The sequence below is a fragment of the Podarcis cretensis genome (genome assembly GCF_951804945.1).
Source record: "Podarcis cretensis genome assembly, chromosome: 6".
In the NCBI taxonomy this organism is placed as follows: Eukaryota; Metazoa; Chordata; class Lepidosauria; order Squamata; family Lacertidae; genus Podarcis; species Podarcis cretensis.
Window position 1 is genome coordinate 26,728,225 of NC_137175.1, and position 22,238 is coordinate 26,750,462.

General features: G+C 43.9%; 1 pseudogene across 1 annotated transcript; it reads right to left on the reverse strand.

The window, feature by feature from the left end:
* Positions 1 to 575: 575 nt before the first annotated feature.
* LOC307218456 (large ribosomal subunit protein uL30m pseudogene) lies at positions 576 to 1,101 on the reverse strand (annotated as a pseudogene). Its single transcript has one exon. The product of its transcript is annotated as a large ribosomal subunit protein uL30m pseudogene (transcript).
* Between the last annotated feature and the right edge of the window lie 21,137 nt (positions 1,102 to 22,238).

The window sequence follows — 22,238 nt, forward strand, 5'->3', positions numbered from 1 at the left end:
AAGGGACTGACGCGGCCAGTCAGTCCCTTCTCCCTCCTTGGGGAAAAGCCCGCAAGAGCCGCGAGGAGCGCGTGTGTGTCTCTTGGGGGCTTTTCCCACCTGCCTCCCACCTGCATTCGCTTCATAAGATGCACACACATTTCCCCTTACTTTTTAGGAGGGAAAAAGTGTGTCTTATGGAGCGAAAAATACGGTAACTGCACTGTACATAAATCTGAATGAATGCTCAGTGAGGACAAAATACAGGAGGGGTGGGGGGGAATCTTCCAGCCTAGGGACCACATTCTATCTTGGACATTATCACAGTTCAAGGATATATTCCAGCCAGGTAAAATCACTAGAGGACACAGAATTAATGCTCAATAAATCAATGTCATATAACACCCCTGCAAACTTTGTGCAGACAGATCACCATGAATGCTCAATAAACAGGTCATCTGGAAGCAACCTTAATATCATCAAAACTGCAGTTTGCTTTCTCCCTGTGTCTGAGGAATCAGGGTGATTCAGCTCTTCCTCCTCCCCCTCCTCCTCCTCCTCCTCTTCTTCTTCTTCTTCTTCTTCTTTTCTTTCAGTTTAAAATTACATTTATTGTACAAAATGGCACTACACATTACAAAGCATCAATCTTTTTCTGTTCCGGTTCTTTTAGATGGCGACGAATTATTAGTTCACCTGCACTGTTTTTCTTCAGATGGAATTCCGTGGGGCAGCTTTAATGCTTATTTAATTTATTCTTATTAGATGTTTAATCACTTTCAATTTTTCATTCACAGAAGGAATGGTTTTATGCACTCTTAGCTCATATCTTTTTTCCAATCAAAGAAATTTGATGATCACTTTTTCCCAATAAGGATGCCTTCTTCCACTTCTGACTCTGGTCACAAGGTGCAGTTCATGGGACTGCTGTGGATCACCCTTATATTTTTCATGATCACCAGGCCGTGGCTGAAATACCGATTCAGGAATTCTTGACCTTGTAAATTTCTGCCTAATCCACACCCTCCAGGTGATTGGTTCCACGTTGTATTTTGCAAGACTCTGCCAGGCAGCAAAAGGGCTCCCACTCACAACTCTGCCCAGCCACACCGCCATGTTCAAACCCCGTGAGTCAGCACTTCTGAGCATCACTTGGCCTTCTTACAGCAGCCCAGTCCTCATCATGTTTACTCTGAAGTAAGCCCTATTGAATTCAATGAGGTTTACTTCCAGGTAACCAGGGATGCGGGTGGCACTGTGGGTTAAATCACAGAGCCTAGGGCTTGCCGATCAGAAGGTCAGCAGTTCGAATCCCCTTGACGGGGTGAGCTCCCGTTGCTCGGTCCCTGCTCCTGCCAACCTAGCAGTTCAAAAGCACGTCAAAGTGCAAGTAGATAAATAGGTACCACTCCGGCAGGAAGGTAAACACCATTTCCGTGTGCTGCTCTGGTTCACCAGAAGTGGCTTAGTCATGCTGGCCACATGACCTGGAAGCTGTATGCCGGCTCCCTTGGCCAATAAAGCGAGATGAGCGCTGCAACCCCAGAGTCGGTCACAACTGGACCTAATGGTCAGGGGTTCCTTTAACTTTAACCAGGGTTAAGGACTGCAGTCTTCGATCTCTCAGAGACCCATTAGCAGGTCATCATGGGCTACCAATACACCTTAGTTAAGTCAGGGTATTGTCTCAGGATAATCTACAATGGTAAACCCACAATGTTATTAGCACAAAGACAGTCCTGGAATTTTGGAATGTTCAACACCCTTGGCAATTGCCATTTCTTGCCCCCATGGCAACAGGCAAAGAAAGCTTTGTTTTGCCAAGCTTGGTGGAGTTATACATTTTCAGTTGTTGCAGAATATATCTAAGGAACAAACTAGACATGATTCAGATTTGCAAATAGTTATCTCCCACTTTTAAAACACTTCTAGTAGCTGTGGATTAGGACAATGGAAGTGAGGGAGGAGCAATTAATCCTTCCTCCCAGAATGCTTTCCCAAGCTATTTGCCCAGAAGGAGGAAACCTACTGTTATGTACTGAGTGGAATAGGATCCAAAATGCAGCAGCCTGATTGGTCCTAGAACAATAGGATTCAGAATGCAGCAGTCTGATTCGCCCTAGAACAATGGGATTCAGAATGCAGCAGTCTGATTGGTCCTAGAACAATAGGATTCAGAATGCAGCAGTCTGATTCGCCCTAGAACAATGGGATTCAGAATGCAGCAGTCTGATTGGTCCTAGAACAATAGGACCCAGAATGCAGCAGTCTGATTGGTCCACAGGAGCCACCCAATCCAGCTCCAGGTGAAAGTGAATCCGCAACCTGACTGGCCTACAGGAGAATCCCGGAATTAGCCAATCACGTGGGGCCCATTGCGTAAATAATATATATAAAGCAGACATTCTGGGGGAACTTCCATTCCTCCTCACCACTATGAGCTGAATAAAGAGCATGAAATCCACTCTCGACTCTGAGTATATTTCACCTACAGAACCATGTTCCCAAACCAAATTTTGTACAACTACTTTATTACATGTAGCAAACATTTGTTTCTTGCTTGTTGCAACCTAGCCACAGATCCCTTCCTTTCTACTCCAGATCTAGTCTTCAGATATGATGATGTTGTGTTTGCAGAGCCCTCTTCATTGTTGTATGACAGATGCTTGTGTGAGTGTTATGGGCCCTCTCTTCAGTATTGTTTTGTGAAATGATGCAGGATGGATGATACAACTCTCTATATCCCAACGCCTATGCTATTTTCTGAACTTTTTGTTACTTTAAAGTGCCTAATTACCATTCATCTGGAGAAGCCTCTCAGTTGTAACACTTACCGGAGCCCTTACCATCTGCAGTGCCAACACTCAGCAGGGTTCAGGAGATTTATTTCTACATTTATTTGGAACTTTGCATTGGAAGCAGAAGCCAAGAAATGGCTTTCTTTTTCTTTTTTATAAATAAAAAAGAAGTATTTATGGCTGCGAGGTCATATCACAGCAGGATCAGGTCTTTACTGTTTTTATTTCTTCCTCTTTTGATTATAATTGCAAGCCTGGTATGCTGCAACACAAATTCCACTGTTGGGTGCTAGATTCCTGCCCAGAAACTGAGTTCACACATGCATATCTGTTCTACCAGTCCAATTTATGCAATCATATCCACACATATGAATACACAATCAAGGGAGTGGATCAACCCCCCCAACACACTGACCTTTAACAGGTCCAGGCCCAAGACCCACCCCTGACTCCCAGCTTGTAACCTGGTATGCATTTTCACAGAGATACCCCATATATGGATTTCCCTCTCTAATAATAATAATAATAATAATAATAATAATAATAATAATAATAATTTATTTGTACCCCACCCATCTGACTGGGTTTCCCCAGCCACTCTGGGCAGCTTCCAGCAAAATATTAAAATACTATAGTCCATCAAACATTAAAAGCTTCCCTAAATAGGGCTGCCTTTAGATGTTTTCTAAAAGTCTGGTAGTTGTTTTTCTCTTTGACATCTGGTGGGAGGGCGTTCCACAGGGCAGGTGCCGCTACCGAGAAGGCCCTCTGCCTGGTTCACTGTAACCTGGCTTCTCGCAGTGAGGGAACCACCAGAAGGCCCTCGGCACTGGACCTCAGTGTCCGGGCAGAACGATGGGGGTGGAGACGCTCCTTCAGGTATACTGGACCGAGGCCATTTAGGGCTTTAAAGGTCAGCACCAACACTTTGAATTGTGCTTGGAAACGTACTGGGAGCCAATGCAGGTCTTTCAAGACCGGTGTTATGTGGTCTCGGCGGCCGCTCCCAGTCACCAGTCTAGCTTCCACTTTCTGGATTAGTTGTAGTTTCCGGGTCACCTTCAAAGGTAGCCCCATTGTTGGGGCCTCATTGCTGCCATGATGGCTACCAAGCTACCCCAGCACAGCAGACACTTCTCCATGCTAGTTCCCAGCAAAATTCCATTGCATGAGAAGCCCAGAAAGCTAGAGGAATAGACTAGAAAGAGGACAGAATGCCCCTGTTCCATAGAGAGTTCTCATACTACAGGCATAGCTGTAGAAAAGCAGAAACATCTTACTGAAAAAGGCTGATTCCTTTCTCCTGCCACGTTGTTGCACTCATAGCAAATTGAAAAAAAAAATGAGTGTCTCACCGGCAGAATCCATCCTAGGTGAAACACAGCACATGGTGCTCCTTTAGCTAGGGACAAGGTGGAAAAGGCTTTAGAGGACCCACCTAGGATGGCATTGCAACCCACCTGTGTGTGGGTCTTCAACTCACTGGTTGAAGATCTATACCATGAGAAGAAAAGTTACACTGTTTGGTGCTTTTTAGTTGGGTGGGGGGCACTATGGGGTTGTTCTGCTCATGGGCAGTTCTTATTTTGGATTCAGAGGCAATAAGAGAAATGCACAGAGCTGTGCAGGTGTCAGCAATCGGTCGTAAACCTCTTTTTGTGACCCACTTGGTGTCTTTACCTGCCCCACACCTGATGGCAAATATGATATCAGGTCGAGACTAAGTGAGCAGCCTCAAGTGGTCTCAGCAGCCTCATGGGCTTGTTGTTGTTTAGTCGTTAAGTCATGTCCGACTCTTCGTGACCCCATGGACCAGAGCACGCCAGGCACTCCTGTCTTCCACTGCCTCCCGCAGTTTGGTCAAACTCATGCTGGTAGCTTCGAGAACACTATCCAACCATCTCGTCCTCTGTCACCCCTTCTCTTTGTGCCCTCCATCTTTCCCAACACCAGGGTCTTTTCCAGGGAGTCTTCTCTTCTCATGAGGTGGCCAAAGTATTGGAGCCTCAGCTTCACGATCTGTCCTTCCAGTGAGCACTCAGGGCTGATTTCCTTCAGAATGGATCGGTTTGATCTTCTTGCAGTCCATGGGACTCTCAAGAGTCTCCTCCAGCACCATAATTCAAAAGCATCAATTCTTCGGCGATCAGCCTTCTTGATGGTCCAGCTCTCACTTCCATACATCACTACTGGGAAACTCGTGGGCTTAGTTATGCCTATAGGTTGGCAGTTTACCAATGTGAAGGAAAACTCAAGGCTCCTTTCCCTTTATAACTTTTCCATGGCATCCCACCATCTCTGTAATTGAGATGACTGGTGATAACTTCTATTATGACGTTACTTATTGCTTGTAAAAAAAGAGAGAGCCTCCACTGCATTAAAAACAATCAATCAATAGTAATTAAAAAGAACACACACTACTTTTCAATGGAAGACTTTGACCGATTTGATTGTAAATAAATAAATAAACATCTTTAAAGCCAGGTGCATAAGAAGCTGCTTTATAATGGGTAAAATTATTATTGCATCTAGCTTAGTATCAGATACACTGACTGGCAATGGCTTGCTAAGGTTTCAGGCAGGGAGTCTTTTGCCTGGGCTCATCATGGAACTATCTGCATAGAAAGCATGTCCTGCCAGCCAATGAACCTCAGTCATCCTCCGTCTGTGTTAGGGCAATGTCTTTACTGGGACCAAAGAAATCTTTGTGACTTGGTTAAACCCGGGATGCTGATTAATCAAGTGCTGCTGGGATTTGCAATGTTAGGCGGGAATTTTGCACTGCCCCCCCCCCCCGAAACTATTGCAGTAACTTTTGGAACATCCCACAAGGTGGCGATGTTGCACTGGACTACTGCTCACTTCATTGCTATATAAATAAATAAGGAAAACTGAAGGTTTAGTCAGCTAACACTGGAAGAATACCTGCATACCTGATGTGGTCACTCAAAGCTCATCTGTTTCCCATGCTAGGGACTGGCATGAATAAAACGGCAAGGTTGCAAGGCTCCCCAAGGCATCTGGTTGCAGGGGTGGAGGAAGGGGGGCAGGTTGCCTCGGGTGTCACCACTGAGAGGGGTGACAAAATGCCAGGCAGCACCCATTGCAGGGCCTGCAGTGCACCTGAGCCACGCATCTCTCCTGGGAGTGACACAGTGGCTTGGGCACCCATAGGCTCTGCACTGCCCCAAATGGTCTGCCTGCTGCCTCCCCCTCAGCTGTAGGGCGGCTGAGTGGGAGGAGGCAGGCAGACTCCTCGGAGGTCTTGTGGAGTGTCGTGCCCTGGCTAGCCCCGCCCCATGGGCAGCTGGCCCCGCCCCTGAGCACAGGGCATGTGCGACGCCCCAGGCGCCCAATCGGCTTGCTCTGCTGTTGTCTGGTTGGTCACTGTGAGAAGTGGTTGCCAGACTAGATATGCTATCTTTATTGTCATTGTCCCATACAGAACAACAAAATTGAAATGAGCTGGTAGTCGGAGCCCACATGTTCTTAAAGCAACTGAGCATGTGCAGAGTGTCTCTCCTTCAGCAGTGAATCCAGCCAGCTCCAACATTTAGGCTGCAGTCTTGGGCATGCATACTATGGAGTAAACCTCATTGAGAAAGCATTCATAAACATATACTGTTGGAATTAGAAGCGCTGCCAGTAAATACAGGATGTGGTTTCTAAGCCAGTTTCCTTCTTAGAAACCGAGAAACAGGTGTGAATGTATAGGCATGTTGACCAACTTTGCTGTTAAATTAGGGATAATGCTGGCTCATTTTAAGATAGCTTTTCTCTGCACTCTACCTTGATTACAGCAGCGAGATATATCTTGAATGTTGTGCTGGATTTATTATATATAGCTATGTTTTTACCTACCTACACGAAAGCCTTGGTAATCAAAGCTGTCTTTCACTGTCAAGTGTAAATGTACATTTTGTACCAAACCTAACTCATTCTGATGGGAATGCTTTGGCAGATCCACTTCCTTGTATTCATTTGTATTTATTTATTTTAAAAATTATCTCACAGAGCCTGTCAATTTAATGTCGCGTGATGGGTTTCCAGATTTGGAAACATTCAAGCATTTATCCATACTGTAAACCTAGGCTGTAAATTTTCCTGCACGCTTAAATTTCGGAGGCAAATATGTGCATAGAAAACGGACATCTCAAGAGAGTAGCAAGTGCAGTTTTGTGTATTCAGGTGATAGTCTCTAGTTTATTCCTCTGTTTGCGCACCGTCGGTGTCTTCATCAGCATCGGCATTGGGGCTTAGCAGAATTCTGGAAGGGTTTTCATTTCTTGGTTAGCTCAAACAGAATTTATCCACAAGGATTAACCTACTTCAGAAACAGCTTTATTTTGCTTTTGATCAGAACCAAAATAAAGACCTAGCCTATGTACACAATACCGTTTACTCCAGCTCCAGCATGCTGCTACAGCTGGTGTTTGAAGCTGCATACACAGGACCATAAGCCAAAATCCACATGTGTCCTGTAGTTTCTTGAGAAATGGGACGTGGGTGGTGCTGTGGTCTAAAACACTGAGCCTCTTGGGCCTGCTGATCAAATTGGTCAGTGGTTCAAATCCGCGTGATGGGGTGAGCTCCTGTTGCTTCTGCCAGCCTAGCAGTTTGAAAGCACACCAGTGCAAGTAGATAAATAGGTACTGCTGTGGCAGGAAGGTAAACAGTGTTTCTGTGCGCTCTGACACTCACCACGGTGTCCTGTTACACCAGAAGCGGTTTAGTCATGCTGGCCACATAACCCAGAAAGCTATCCATGGACAAATGCTGGCTCTCTTGGCCTGAAAGCAGAGATGAGCATCGTACCCCATAGTCAAATTCGACTGGACTTAGCCATCCAGGGGTCCTTTACCTTTTACCTCTTGAGAAATATTGCTGTTTGATGTCTTTCCCCTCAAACTTGCTTCCAACTGTTTTGAAAACATGCAGTTAAGCTGAGGTGTGTTCATTTAAGGCAGCTGTTGCATATGCCCAGATGGCAGCTTTGTTGACTTGGAGTTCAGGGGGTTTGCAGGTGTGGGGAAACAAATTGAGTGATGCACATTGGGAGAATACATCCTTGCCCCCTTTCTGGTGTGTAGAGCGACATGAAAGCCCAGCTTGAAACACAGGGGGTGGTGGAATGACCTTGCTGTGTGTCAAACTGCTAATGTGCCCATAGCCCTATTCTGCTGTAGCATCCCCCCCGCCCCCCCGGAAATGCTTTCATGAAGATGCCAGCAGAGGAGGTAGTGGCAGAGGAGGGAAGGCAGAGCAGACCTGACCCTGATAGTTGCAGAGGAAGCCACTGGCGTAGCGTGGGGGGTGCAGGGGGGCCCGGCTGCACCGGGCGCAACATCTGGGGGTTAGGGTTAGGGGGCGCAAATCCACGGGTTAGGGGGCGCAAATCCATGGGTTAGGGGGCACAAATTACTTGCCTTGCCCCAGGTGCTGACAACCCATGCTACGCCACTGAGAGGAAGCCACTGGCGGAGCAAAAAACGCAATGAAAAACAAACTTTCTGAGTTTCTGGTCCATGGTCAGTTTCAGCTTCTGATACAGCTCTTTGCCAAGGGCGCAAAGGAGCCTAGGTACACCTCTGGGGCAGAGGGATGGAGCCTGCTAGATTCCATCTGTCGTGAAGCAGGCTCTGCACTGGTAGATGTAGTGAGTTGCACTGAACAAAATTAGAATGCACCTCTTTGTTTGTTATGTAAAAGCACAGCCAGTGCTCCCCTGCACCGGGTACTCAAGGGTACGCAGTACTGGCATCTTTTTTTTCTTTCTAGAAGAAAAGCACTGGTTAAAAGTGGGGCACACTGTAACAACTTCATAGTGAGTACTGGCACCTTTTTCTAGAAGAAAAGCACTGAGCACAGCCATGCTCAGGACCACAGGAGCCATTCACAGAATCATAGAAGTGTAGGTTTGAAAGGGACCACAAGGCTCATCTGGTCCAACCTCCTGCAATGCAGGAATCTTTTGCCCAATGTGGGACTCGAACCCACAACCCTGAGATTAAGAGTTTCATGCTCTACCAACTGAGCCATCTAGATTGCTTTCCCTCTCGGGTGTGAAACAGACTGCAATTTCTCAGCTGGGCAACACAGCCTAGGATAATTTTCAATGGTATATTCTTCCCCTTAATAAAAGTCTGGTCCTTTCATTTCCAGAGCAAGGATAAGGTGCTCTTGGACTACAACTCCCATAATACCTGATCAGCGGCCATGCTGGCTGAGGCGGATGAGAGATGATGTCCAATAGTACCTGGAGGACCACGGGTTCCTCATCCCTGAATAAAGCAGGGCAGAGCCATGCATTAAGGTTACTCCTGTGAAGAAAGCATGAAACTTGAGAAGTGCTCTGTTCTGAACATTCATTGTGGATCCTCTATTTGGGCTGGCTGAGACAATAACATCTCCACTAAGCCTTTTCTCTGCAGGAAAGATTACTATTGCATTTTACAGAATGAGCTATGTCTGGCGCATAATTAATTCCCCCCCTCCAAAGGTGAACAGACTGAAAAGGTCTTAAATAGTCATTTGGCCTCAGTCAATGCTGAGTAGAATCATAGGCTTTTTTCTTTATTATTTCAAAAAGCTGCAGCTAAAGTAATTTTTTCTTTTTTGAAAAAGAATTAAAAAGCATACGAGCAGAAAGATGTAGCTGCTTAATTCTTTAGTCCTTAGCTTCGGGTTGCATAGCATTAAATTTGGTTTGCATAATATATACCTGCAAATGACCCTGTGTGTGTGTGTGTGTGTGTGTGTGTGTGTGTGTGTGTTTGTGTGTGTGTGTGTGCCATCTTATCTTTGAAGCTCACATTAGCCCCAGGAAGAAAGATTCAAATGGTACCAAGAGGAACGGGGTTCAACAGAACCGCAGCACATGGGGGAAATTACCCATCCCTAAACCCCATGGTCCCAATTTTGCTGAGTCCCTCCAGTAGTGAGTGGCAAGCTGGGGCAGCACATTTCACCTGACCTCCTGTTACTGTCATCTCTGTAGCATACCAGGAGGGTGGGGAACAGTGAGGTTGGCATGGTGCAAACATTGCCAGAGTTCCTGAGACCCTCCAATTCACTCTTTCACACTCTTAGGACCTTACCCAGGGCACATCCTCATGGGTCCTGCTCCACACCTTCCTCCAGTTCCTTTGCCTGGCTGGCATATGTCCTTGAATTGCAATAACATCTCTCGTTGTACATGCAGAAACCTCTGATCTCTGTGTGGTTGAACTGTAGCAGGCTTCCTCAACCTTGGCCCTCCAGATGTTTTGAGACTACAGTTCCCATCATCACTTACCACTGGTTCTGCTAGCTGGAGATCATGGGAGTTGTAGGCCAAAAACATCTGGAGGGCCAAGATTGAGGAAGCCTGAATTGTAAACTACTGTACAAAGGTAAGAGTTGTCTCCTCCACCCACTGCTGTGGCATCTGGCTCCTGGGAGGTTAGCCTTGAGGGAAAGAGGCCCTCAGGCCAGAAGACCTTGTCTTAAAGTATGGCTTCCCAACCCATTTCACATGTGAATGGGGTAAATACACAGTTGACTGCCTCATCACATATAGTTTTGCAGCAAGTTGATCCATGCCTGTTTCTGTTTTTCCTATGTACAGGGTGTTAGAGGAGTAGTAGTAGCACTACTGGTGGGGGACATGTTATTCTCTTTCTGGGATTATTTTTCCACCTTTGGTTCCCACGCTACACTCAGCTCTCACCAGTGACTCATATAAGCTGCCACCATGCAACAGTGTCCACCCCCTAGGAATGGCTTTGACTGGCTGGCTACATGTGGTAAAGGTAGGCAATGGCTCTCAAACCCTCAGTGACTTAGGAACTTCTGCTGCATGGAGAAGGCTCTGGGGGATTAAGCAGATGGGACCAATAGTGGGTCCAACAGTCAAGAAGGTGGTTTCTGTGTGTGTTGTAGATGAAAGTGAGGGAGAAGGGGCTCATCAATCTGGGAAGGGACCTCATTTAGAAGAAGAAAAAATCTGATCCTGAACCTCCACTGGTCTGCAGGACATCTTTGGGAGAAGAAAAGACTAAGGACTAAACCCTAGACAAATCCTGAGTGGAGTCCCTAAGACAGTTGGATGGTGCCTTGTATGCCTTCTTCCAGCAACTCCTGCAGCCAAACTGGTGCCAAATGTATTGATCTGCTTTCCTTTGGACCACATCAGTGAGGCTGAGAGGGAGTTCTTGTCACCTGGGCACCCCAGGACCACCATGTACACTGCCCAGGCTTGCGCTCCAGGGAGGTTATTTTGGTGCTGCTAATGCAGCAGTTTGACTTCACCTCTGGGGGTGCATGCCATTGATGGATGCGAATAACAACTTCAGTGCAAATCCATTCCTAGACAAATCCCTTAGCTTCTAGTACATGGGTAATTAAAGTGTTGCCCTGCAGTTGTTGTTGGATTCTAACTCCTACCATCCTTTCCCATTAGGCATGTTAGTGGCAGCTGGCAATTAGCAACTTATGGAGGGCACCACATTAGCAACCCCTGTACTAGAAGGTTAGCAACTCCCATCATGTTCTGACTATCCCAGGGCTACTCCATGGGCTGCCTAACCACTTTGTTTCTTAGTGGTGGTGTTGGGCTGGTACACCCCTGTTTTGTTTTGCAAGGAGTATTTTTAGAATATGCAAAAATAATTAAAATGAAAAAGACAGGGAATTCTAGCTCTTGGAATAGAGCTAGTGATATTGGAACTGAAAGTCAATCCATGTGGAATGTTATATCAGCCCTTGCAGCTGATTAGATCATGTGTTCTGCTGGTTTATCACACACCTTAAAGATGTGACAAGGGAAGAAACACCAGGACTGGCAGAGGATGAAATGCAAACATTTGCTCATTTGATTTTGTCTAGAATGGACCCCTCACAGTTTTGATCAATGGCCGCTTGTTCTAAGGATCTCTCTTCTTGGCATAAACTATATGGTGAGAGCAACGTGGGAGTTACTCTCACTGACATTCACATTGAAAGGATTAATTTTTCTCTGTTTATCAAGCTTTAATCTCTCCTCCACCTAAAACACCTGACACTGAATGTCACCTTCACATTGACACAAAATGCAGTATTTGCAAAAACCTGCCAGGAAATAGAGTAGACAGGTGATAGCTCTATCAGGCTGAAGTTCTCCTGTGCAAGGACAAATATTCCTTTAGGAGAAAAGAAAATACTATTTAAGGTTAAAGCATTGCCTGCCTAATAACACACACAAAAGATTTACAAGGCTTTCAAGACACAAAATACAAGCATTTAGTAAAAACACACTCCACCCATCAACCAAGAATTATTATTAAATTCATAGCATTATACAGTTCCATTGCATTAGGAGGGCTTTCCTACCAGTTTCTGCGTTGGCACCCAACAGATTACATTATCTATTTCTATTTAATTAAAATAAGAATAATGACATCTTGAGCTGAGTATGCTCTTTCTTTCTTTCTTTCTTTCTTTCTTTCTTTCTTTCTTTCTTTCTTTCTTTCTTTAATATATTTATATGACACCTGTTATATGACACCTGTTATATGCCAGGGTGGCTTACAGAAAATATTAAGATATGACATGTTAAACAACAACTTAGAATATTAAAAACAAATTGCAGAAAAGTATAAAAACATGTTAATGTAAGTTTTGTATATCAGAAAATTCTGTTGAAAAAGACACCACAATAAGTATTTAAAAGGCACTGAAACACAATTAAGGTTGGCAAATGTTACTCTTAAGGGCAAGGGGATTCCAAAGGTTGAAGGTCACAACCAGTGGAAGCTGATCTATTAAGGCAAACAGGGCGCTGTCTTACCAACCTGTTCTTCCTCACCCTCACCTGCTTGTATCTTTACGTGCAACCAGTCAGAATGTGGCTCTCTCTGTCATTGGCTCTGGCTCCACCCCCTGTCTGTCTTCTTGCCTTCCACCCTACCAGACCCAGTGGGTACTAGCATCCACTGGCCACGACAAGATGTATATCTGCAGCTGATGGAATACTTAGGCGAACCTGAACTAGAGTTCTCAATGGACAAGCACATCAAGATTTGAGAAGGTGCTTTGCTCAGATAACTAGGTAAGATGACAAGTATTTAAGACCCCTGCTTGATCAGACCAAAGGTTTATCTAATTCAGGGGTCAGCAAACTTTTTCAGCAGGGGTCCGGTCCACTGTCCCTCAGACCTTGTGGGGGGCCAGACTATATTTTGAAAAAAAAAAAAAAATGAACGAATTCCTATGCTCCACAAATAACCCAGAGATGTGTTTTAAATAAAAACACACATTCTACTCATGTAAAAACACCAGGCAGGCCCCACAAATAACCCAGAGATGCATTTTAAATAAAAGGGACACATTCTACTCATGTAAAAACACGCTGATTCCCGGACCGTCCACGGGCCAGATTTAGAAGGGAGTTGGGCCGGATCCGGCCCCTGGGACTTAGTTTGTCTACCCATGATCTACCGGTAATTCATCATTCTGTTCACACTGTGGCCAACCGTATGGGAAGCCCCAAAGCAAAACATCTCTCAGAAGAGATTCTAAGGGTTAGATTATCAGTCAATTACCAGTTGATTATCAATCAATTCTCTCTCTCTCTCTCTCTCTCTCTCTCTCTCTCTCTCTCTCTGTGTGTGTGTGTGGGAGCTTTATTCTCTCTCCCTCTCTCTTTTCAATTCATTACATTGTAAACCCAGGGCAGTTTTCCACAACAGTCTAGAAACATAAAAAACAAGATACAATGCAACATGTTCCAATACAGGATAAAATTTAAAACAAAACCACTACAAACAAATAGCAGTAAAACACCAGATTGTGATCAAACAACTCGATTCCTCCAAAGGCCTGAGAGTTTTAATCAAACTTGAGAAGCTCATGAATGCTGTAGCAGGATGAGCCTCTGATAGTTCCTTCTGCAGCCTGGGAGTCATGTCCCTGCATAACAAGTCTTTCCCTCTGAACTATATCCAGCCACTCATGTCTCACAAATGTTAGGTTATACAGACATTTAATAGCATGAGTTGGATAAGGAAAAGCAGAATGCTTGGATGCTTGGGGTTAGAGTTCTGGAGTGTCTCCATCTTTGTTCCTGGCTGAATTGTCTGAATCTGCTCCAGGGTGTACACCTGAATGATATAGTTCCTAGGGTCAATGCACATATCTCCTTGTCTACTTTTTTATCTTGTTCTAGCCTCCCCCTCCTATCTGCCTTTCTAGTTAAGGGTATTGGGCATTTCTAACATGCCACAGAGTGTGTGCAGAGTAGACCACATAGATGGAATCACTGAAGAGATGCAAAGAGATCTTTGCAAGGTTTAATAACAAAAACTCTTCAAACATACATCTTACGTAGTGTCTATAATCATCACCCACCCACCCACCAGGGGGGTAAGGTACAGAATAAAGCACATTATTTAGCAAACATGATTGCTGACACAGCTAATCACAGTGGCCTATCTGCACCTGTTTCACCACCACACAGCTGCAAAACTAGGTCAGGATATGCACCCTGGCCCTTAAAGTGGTACACACCCTGTGGAACAATAATGAACCCTACCTTTAAACAAACTATTCAACAAAGGGATGGAGAAGCTGTGGCTCTCCAGATATTATTGGACTGACCATGCTGTCTGAGGTTGATAGGAGTCAAACAACATCTGTGCATACCACAGGCTCTCCTTCCCTCTTCAAATGCCCAGAAATTTCCTTGGTGGAGCCTTCCTAGATCTCATCCAGATGGATCTTACAGCAGACATCAGGAACATTGTTTTGCAGTTACTGATCCCTGCAGTCTGGGATGTGTGGGATGCTTTAGCCTTGCATAAGCTTTGGTTTCTATAAGGCTGTGAATTTGACAATAAATCTTGGTGGATAGAGTGCCACCAATCCACATGGCACAGTTGGCTGGCCATGCTGACCACAGCAGTTACCTGGAGAGAATGTCATTAGCTTAGATGGCTTTTTAGAAAAGGGTTAGACAAACTCATGGAGGATAGAAGATGCTAACAACAACACAGAGGACATATACTCTGCTTGTGATCTTCCAATGACTAGCCCAGATTCCAAATCAATTCCCCTCCCATTTTCTCCCACAAATGAATTCCTGTAATTAATTGTTCCCTCTGCTTCCCTGCAAACACATATGAAATCTGAGTTGATTGAAAATTTGTATGAACAGTCAGTAAAATCAGCATATCTTTGGTTACGTACACCATCTGAGAAGAAGCACCCTCTCCTTTTTCACACACAAATAAAGAAATGGCTATTGTAAGGTGATGCCCTCAATACAGGCATTTGGTATATGCATTTATATTTAAAACTTAATTGTTTTAGAAATGTTGCAGATTTAATCAGAGGCATGTTTTAAATAGATTTTTTTTTTAATTGAACACTCTAGTCAACCATCAGCTAAATGTTGCAGGCTTACTGGGGTCACTTTCATAACTCTTGTGGATTCTTATGAGACACCCTGATAGTTTTCTTTTGCTCTTTGGCTGTGTGATCCACGCTACTGTGTTTGCGTATCCAGTGAAAGCACATAAGAATGTTAACTGCAAAGCAGATAGAATTCTAGGAAGATTTTCAATCCAGATTTGTTCTATTGGAAGGAGCTAAATTTAATTAAAAGCAAAATGTCCTGTGGCACATCAGAGACTAAGATGCATATTGTGGCATATGCTTTTGTACGCAAGCACCTATTTCATCAGATGCCTGATGTTGACATGCTTCATTTTGAATATTCATTACAGTATTCCCCCCACCCTCCGCAAACTCCTCCCCTTCCAAATGGTACATCAGACATCTCAGGCACTTAAAGAACATTGATGTACAGTTTTTGAAGCTTAAATAATACAAGCCAGAAAACACCACCACAACTGGCTGCTGCTTCCTCCAGCCACTTCTTAGGCAGCCTTTTCTCTCATGCATTTTGAGCAGGGGTGGGGAATCTCCTTCCCAGAGACCAAATGCAGGCCTCCAGGCCTCTCTGGCCCTCAAAACTCTCCCAGGCTATGCCATAACACACAGGCCCTGCTCTGTGGTCTCTTTGAGTGCCTTTGGCTAGCTGGAATGTATTATTGGACCATTTTAATGCTTTCAGCTTGTCTGGATAGAGGGTGGAGTGGTGCTTCTAGCTTGCAGCCCCTGGAAATGCATTGAGCTGCTTCACAGGCTAAGCCAAACCTTGGCTTAGTGAGACCATGCAAACATGAAGGCTCCTGGCAAGGAGCTTGCAGTTGACTTGCTCCTCCTACCTGGTCCTTTTTTCGGGGTTTTTTTGCTGCAGTAAGTCACTGTTTGGCTTAGACTGTCATCCAAACTGGGAATCATGGTTAATCTTTCTCCCTGCTAAATAAATAATGCGGCTATTAATGGAATAATATTGGAAAACCTCTCTCTCTCTCTCTCTCCCCCCCCCCACTAACCATGAGCTGTAGCCAAGGGCAAACTGGGTCATTATGTGGTTTTAAGTCAAGGATGGGGAAACTTTGACCTTCCAGATGTTGGCCTTCAACTCCCATCAGCCCCAGCTAACATAGCCAGTGAGCAGGGATGATGGGAGTTGGACTCCAACAACATGGAAGGTCCCAGGTTCCCCAGCACTGTATTGTAAGCTGGCTCAAGTGTTGTGTGGAAAGACAGGATGCAAATATCTAAATTAATCAGTCATTATTGAATATGTTCATAAGATGAGGGAAGGGGTCACTGACCCTGATGCCATAGGAGCCAACTCCTAGGGGCTGTAGGGGCTTTGGCCCCACAATAAAATATTTGAGGGGACCACCCCTCCAATGGGTATTCCCATTCCAATGCTGTGTGTGCACTGTGTTATGTGATCAATTATGTGGGGTGGGGCTTACCTGGGCCCCCACAATATTTTATTCAAGTTGGCACCTCCGCCTGATGCCATTTCTCCTGCCCCCAGATGCAAGAAAGAAAGGAAAGAAGAAAGGAAGAAAGTCTCCTAATTTGGGTATGTTCTGGTTAGTTTTTTGTGAGAATATGGTAGCTGCATTACAAAAACCAACTGTTTGGCCCAATATTTTGAGAGCACAAGTTTTCAGCAGCACTGGTGCCATTTTGTATTAGGGAATGATCATCCACTATCTTCCAAGATAGTGAGTTGAAACATCTGCTTCCCACAACCTGTTCCATTTCTGAGAAGAGGGAGACTTTCCATTAAACCACATCTTTCTTTCATGTGTCCCACAAGCCCACAAAAACCTACTTCTGTACCAGCATAAAAAAGCCAATCTGAACTGAGTTCAATTCTCCCCCCCCCACCCCAAGGAGAGCTCGTCTTGCCTTAGGAAGCTGCATTATATTGTGTTAGACCATTGTTCCATCTATTCTAGACCAATATGGTAACTGGCTGTGGTTTCCCAGGTTTTCAGAAAGGGGTATATCTCAGCCATACCTGGAGATGACAGGGATTGAATCTGGGTCCTTCTGCATGCAAAATGGATACTGTACCACTGAGCTTCCATCGTTCCCCAAGCTGCCATGTGAGCCCTGTGCAATGGCAACTGCGGCCGGAAGTCAATGCAGTGATTCAAATTCATGGGTGTCATGTTCCGAGAGGGTTATGAGATCTGTCACTCATAATGTACAAAATATTTTGGAAACTGAGATGAGTGCATTCCCGTATGGTGTAAAAATGGTTAAGTTACAGAGAGAATTCTTTGGAAGAAAAGTTTAGGCTGCAGTTTGGTGGAATTGCATACTTTTTAGGAAATGAACCCAAAGTGCTAACCATTGTGAGAACTGAACATCACTGCTAGCAGAAAATGACTCTCCACTTTAAACAAAATACCAATAATGATGGGTTACAAGCTTCAAAGTCAATTTGGATTCAGTTAAAACATGACCCTTATAACATCTTAGAATTGCCGAGGACATGTAAGGTCCCTAAATCCATCTAGAGACACTGAATTCTTTCTTCATTGCAAACATTTCCCCTTCCTTCCTTTACAACCATTTTCTGCTTCTCTCTCTCTTTTTCTCCCTCACCCCCTCAGAAGAGGGCAAGATTCTTTAACAATGTTGAAATTGTCATGGAATGGAGTAATAAACGATATATTTGCTGAGCTTAAATGGAACATTTTGACAAGCTCTCCTACTGTTTTCTCTCTCTCTCCAGTTACTTATGTATTCAGTGACAACCGCTTATCCTTTTAGAATTGAAACACAGACACCTGCGGTTTGGGCTTATAGGGCTTTAGCAATCTACAAGGACTGTCTTGGAGGGGAAATTAGAAATTGTACTGTCACAGACCTATTGTGCCATTTTAGACCGCACCTTTTTTTTTTTAAAAAAAGGAAAAAGTGTATTGATCTTTCATTTCAAACTTTATGACACAGGCTATTAAAGCTTTTCTATTTGCCTTGGTTGGACAGAACAGCTTCAAATGATGAGAAGTTCCTCTTTTGTATGCCAAAAAGTAAGATCAAGGCAGCACCTGAAGGCCAAGCAACAGAGTATAATAGTCTGCAAAGGTCAGAGGGGATTTTGAGGGTTGCATTTGGAATATAACTCCAACTGAGACTGAATTCAGAATTGCATTTTTTAAAAAGAAAGAAGGAAAGAGGACTTATAGTCATTTTTCTTTAATTCTGCTGGGACTCAGCTTTATAATCAGAATTCTGAAGGAAGAAATATTGCAAAGAAGTAAGGAATGACTTTAAGTCCAGTGGAATTTTTAATGTGGCTAGAAATAGCTCTGTAATTACATATTTACCCAGACAGGAAAATCCTTGGTGTTTTCTTCCTGTGGGCTATTGCTGCATTTGTTATCTTTTCTGCTGTGTGAAATGCACATGACATAGGTATATATTTTTAGAGGGGATATTTAATCCTCAGGAGGTACGATGAAAGGTTTATATCAGCACTCCTGTGGCAAACAGACATCACTTTACTGACTGAGCATCATCTGCTATTTCTGGGATCTGTATAACACACTGCATCTAAAACCATGACACCTAGCATTTTGACACTAATATCTTCACACTTACAAGCCTGGCGGTAAGAAATATCAATACTATTAAAATCACATCACACAAAGTCTAAATGCTCAAACTCCCAAGAAGCAGCAGGGCCTTCATAGAGTGGGAGCAGCCACAGCTTGCTAACCAAGTGGAAACAGCTTAGCTTTGGAACAGAAGCTAAGTAGCCAATATTCAGACCATGGAGGCAAGAGCATATGGCGCCAGTAATAGCTGGTTTGGGGACCAACTCTACTGGAGTCAAATTGGAATGATGCTTCTCACACTCCCATGAACCATTCACATAACATAAATATTTCTTGAGGGTCTTGTCCATGTCTGAAACTAAGGACCAACATGCATAGGACAGGTTTTAACACATCTTAATGTCAGGGAAATTAAAAATGGCAGAGACACCATAAAGAAGGCTGATCGCCGAAGAACTGATGCTTTTGAATTATGATGCTGGAGGCGACTCTTGAGAGTCCCATGGACTGCAAGAAGATCAAACCTATCCATTCTGATACTACACTTGATCTTAGCCAAAAGGCCGAGAAGGTTGTGGACCACTGGGCTGAACTTCACTGCATGCAATGCTTTGAAGGAAAATGTAATGAAAATGATATATAGATGGTACATGACCCCAGTTAAACTTGCCAAAATATACCATTTGTCTGATAATAAATGTTGGAAATGTAAAGAACATGAAGGAACATTCTTTCACCTCTGGTGGACTTGCCCTAGAGTGAAGGCCTTCTGGGAAATGATTTATAATGAGTTGAAAAAGGTATTTAAGTATACCTTTACTAAGAAACCAGAGGCCTTCCTTCTGGGCATTGTCGGCCAGAAGGTGTTAAAGAAGGACCGAACATTTTTTATGTATGCAACAACGGCAGCAAGGATACTCATTGCCAAGAGCTGGAAAACTCAAGATCTACCCACACTGGAAGAATGGCAGATGCAGCTGATGGACTATATGCAACTGGCCGAGATGACTGGCAGAATCCGAGACCTGGGAGAAGAGAGGGTTGAAGAAGACTGGAAGAAATTCAAGATTTATCTACAAAAGTATTGTAATTTGGTTGAATGCTAAGAAGGATGCTAGATCATAAATAATTGCCTACCACTGAATTAGATTGAACTTGACGATAAGTGAGATTGAGGGAAACATAAATTTGTGGAGAATAGATTAAATTAACTGAATAAAATTTAAGAATATAAACAAGATGATAAATTGCTGGAAAAAATTTACAACGATGTAAGTGGGAGTGGGAGACGCGAGGGAGTCCAAAGAAGTTCTGAAAAATGTGTTATGATCCATGTTATATTGTTTATTATTTTTGCATTTTGTATTTTAAAAAATCTCAATAAATACTTATAAAAAAAAAAAAAAACAAACCTATCCATTCTGAGGAAATCAGCCCTGAGTGCTCACTGGAAGGACAGATCCTGAAGCTGAGGCTCCAATACAATAATGTCAGGGACTGGACTGAGGAGGATGGAGGAGACCACCACCCCTCCTGAAACTTCCAGAGAAGAGGAAGACAGTATAGATTTACAACAGTGGTTTGTAGAAGGTCACGACTCAGAGATAGAAGAGGGGCAAAGGTGGGAGATAATGGGAGAAGAGGAGGGGGGAGAAGCAGAGCTGGAGCATCTGGCTGACACGTTATGAATAGAAAGCATTCCAGACCCCCCTTCTCCCAGAACCCGGTGAGCAGTAAAAGTAGAAGAGCAAAGAGCTAAGAGGCAATTGGCCTTAAGCAGCCACTTAAGGGTTGTGGTGCTGTTGACCACTGAGAAGGGAAGAGGTGGAGCTTACTCGGAGCAACACCATTACTCAAAGAGGTAATATTTCGAAGCCTCTCTCTGAATATTGGATAAAAGACTTGGTAAGAGCATCTTGTCTATCTATTAATGGCAGCCTGCCATGGGGAGAGGATCAGATTCGCTGAAATCTGACAATTTAACATTTAAATGGTGAATGTGACAAACGTGTGTTTGCAAACCTCAAACAATAAAGGCATGCTAATAAATGAGCCTAGATTGGATGCAGCTCCCTGTTGCTGGTACACTCAGCAGCAAATCCAGGAATGCCTATGTCTAATGTATGAATGATAGAATCATAGAACTTTAGAGTTGGAAGGGACCCTGAGGATCATCTAGTCCAACCCCCTGCAATGCAGGAATATGCAGCTGTCCCACATTGGGATCAAACCAGCAACCTTGGCGTCATCAGCACCACACTCTAACCAACTGAGCTGTCAGTATTGAGTTGATATGAATAATTTATCCTTAAGGTAAAAACGTTACGTGAAAACGACATGCTGTAAGAAAAGACTCATGTACTGGTAAAAACTGATGGAACAACCCAATGGTCACTCATAGCATCACCCACTGACTCTGGCAAAAAGCCCAGAATTACACTTCCACCTTTAGCAAAATAAGGCATTGACTTGTTTTCTGGAGACAATGACCCACTGACCCCTTGAGTTGGGTGAGGAACTCCTGAAGGGCTAGTATACCCGTGAAGCTGTCTTGCAGGAAAATATTGACCCTGACCACTTGCCTCACCTTCCTTGCTGCTTTCTTCACCAGTGAGAGTTGCCTGCAATGGTAAGCTCCTGAGATCTTCCTGAAAACAGTACTGAGGAAAAATGCCCCGTCCAAAACAAGCCCAACCTTGAGGTCTAACTGCTGTTGATAAGACACTGACTTGCTTTGGTAACATTTCAATACATGTGTTTGTGTGCCCATGTGAGAGGGGGAAATAGGAAAGTGGATGGAACAGGGGGAGATGTTAGTGTGTGTGTGTGTGTGTGTGTGTGTGTGTGAGAGAGAGAGAGAGAGAGAGAGAGAGAGAGAGATGATTTCATCAGCTTATTTAATGGCCTAGTTACATCCTGCTTATTTTCAACCTTGCTTTGGAGGCTGCTAACTGAAGATTTAAAAGGAGAGGATATTCTTCTGCCAGTCCTTTGGAGTCTGTAATCCTGAGCTGTGAAGAGGTCTGGTTTTATGAGGCAGGGAACAAATCCTCATCAGAGTCAACTGCTCGTCTTATGCTTGTCATTTTTGGGGAGGTGTGTGGGTGAAAATTGTTAACTTTGCATGGGATTGGAAAATCAATGTTACAGTTGCAGATATAATTGCCGGCAGAGAACTCTTATTTCCCGTCAAAGTGCCTTGCATGTGAAAATGAGTTCATGCTGTGATACAGCCGCCCTCAAATGGGGTCCTATTCACATGGATTTCACTTGCTGAACCATACTGTGTTAAAATGCATGGGAGTTCCTCAAGAGATCAAACTTATTTTTAGAACCTTCTTTCTTTACAAAGTAGATGTAATATAGCAAACTATGATAAAACTAATACATACATATATAAATTCATTTCAAATGGGATTTGTGCAATAAATCTACTTACACAGTTCTTCATATCTGTGGGTAGGCCCCACCTGTAAAGAGCTTACCAAAGGAACCTCAGAGG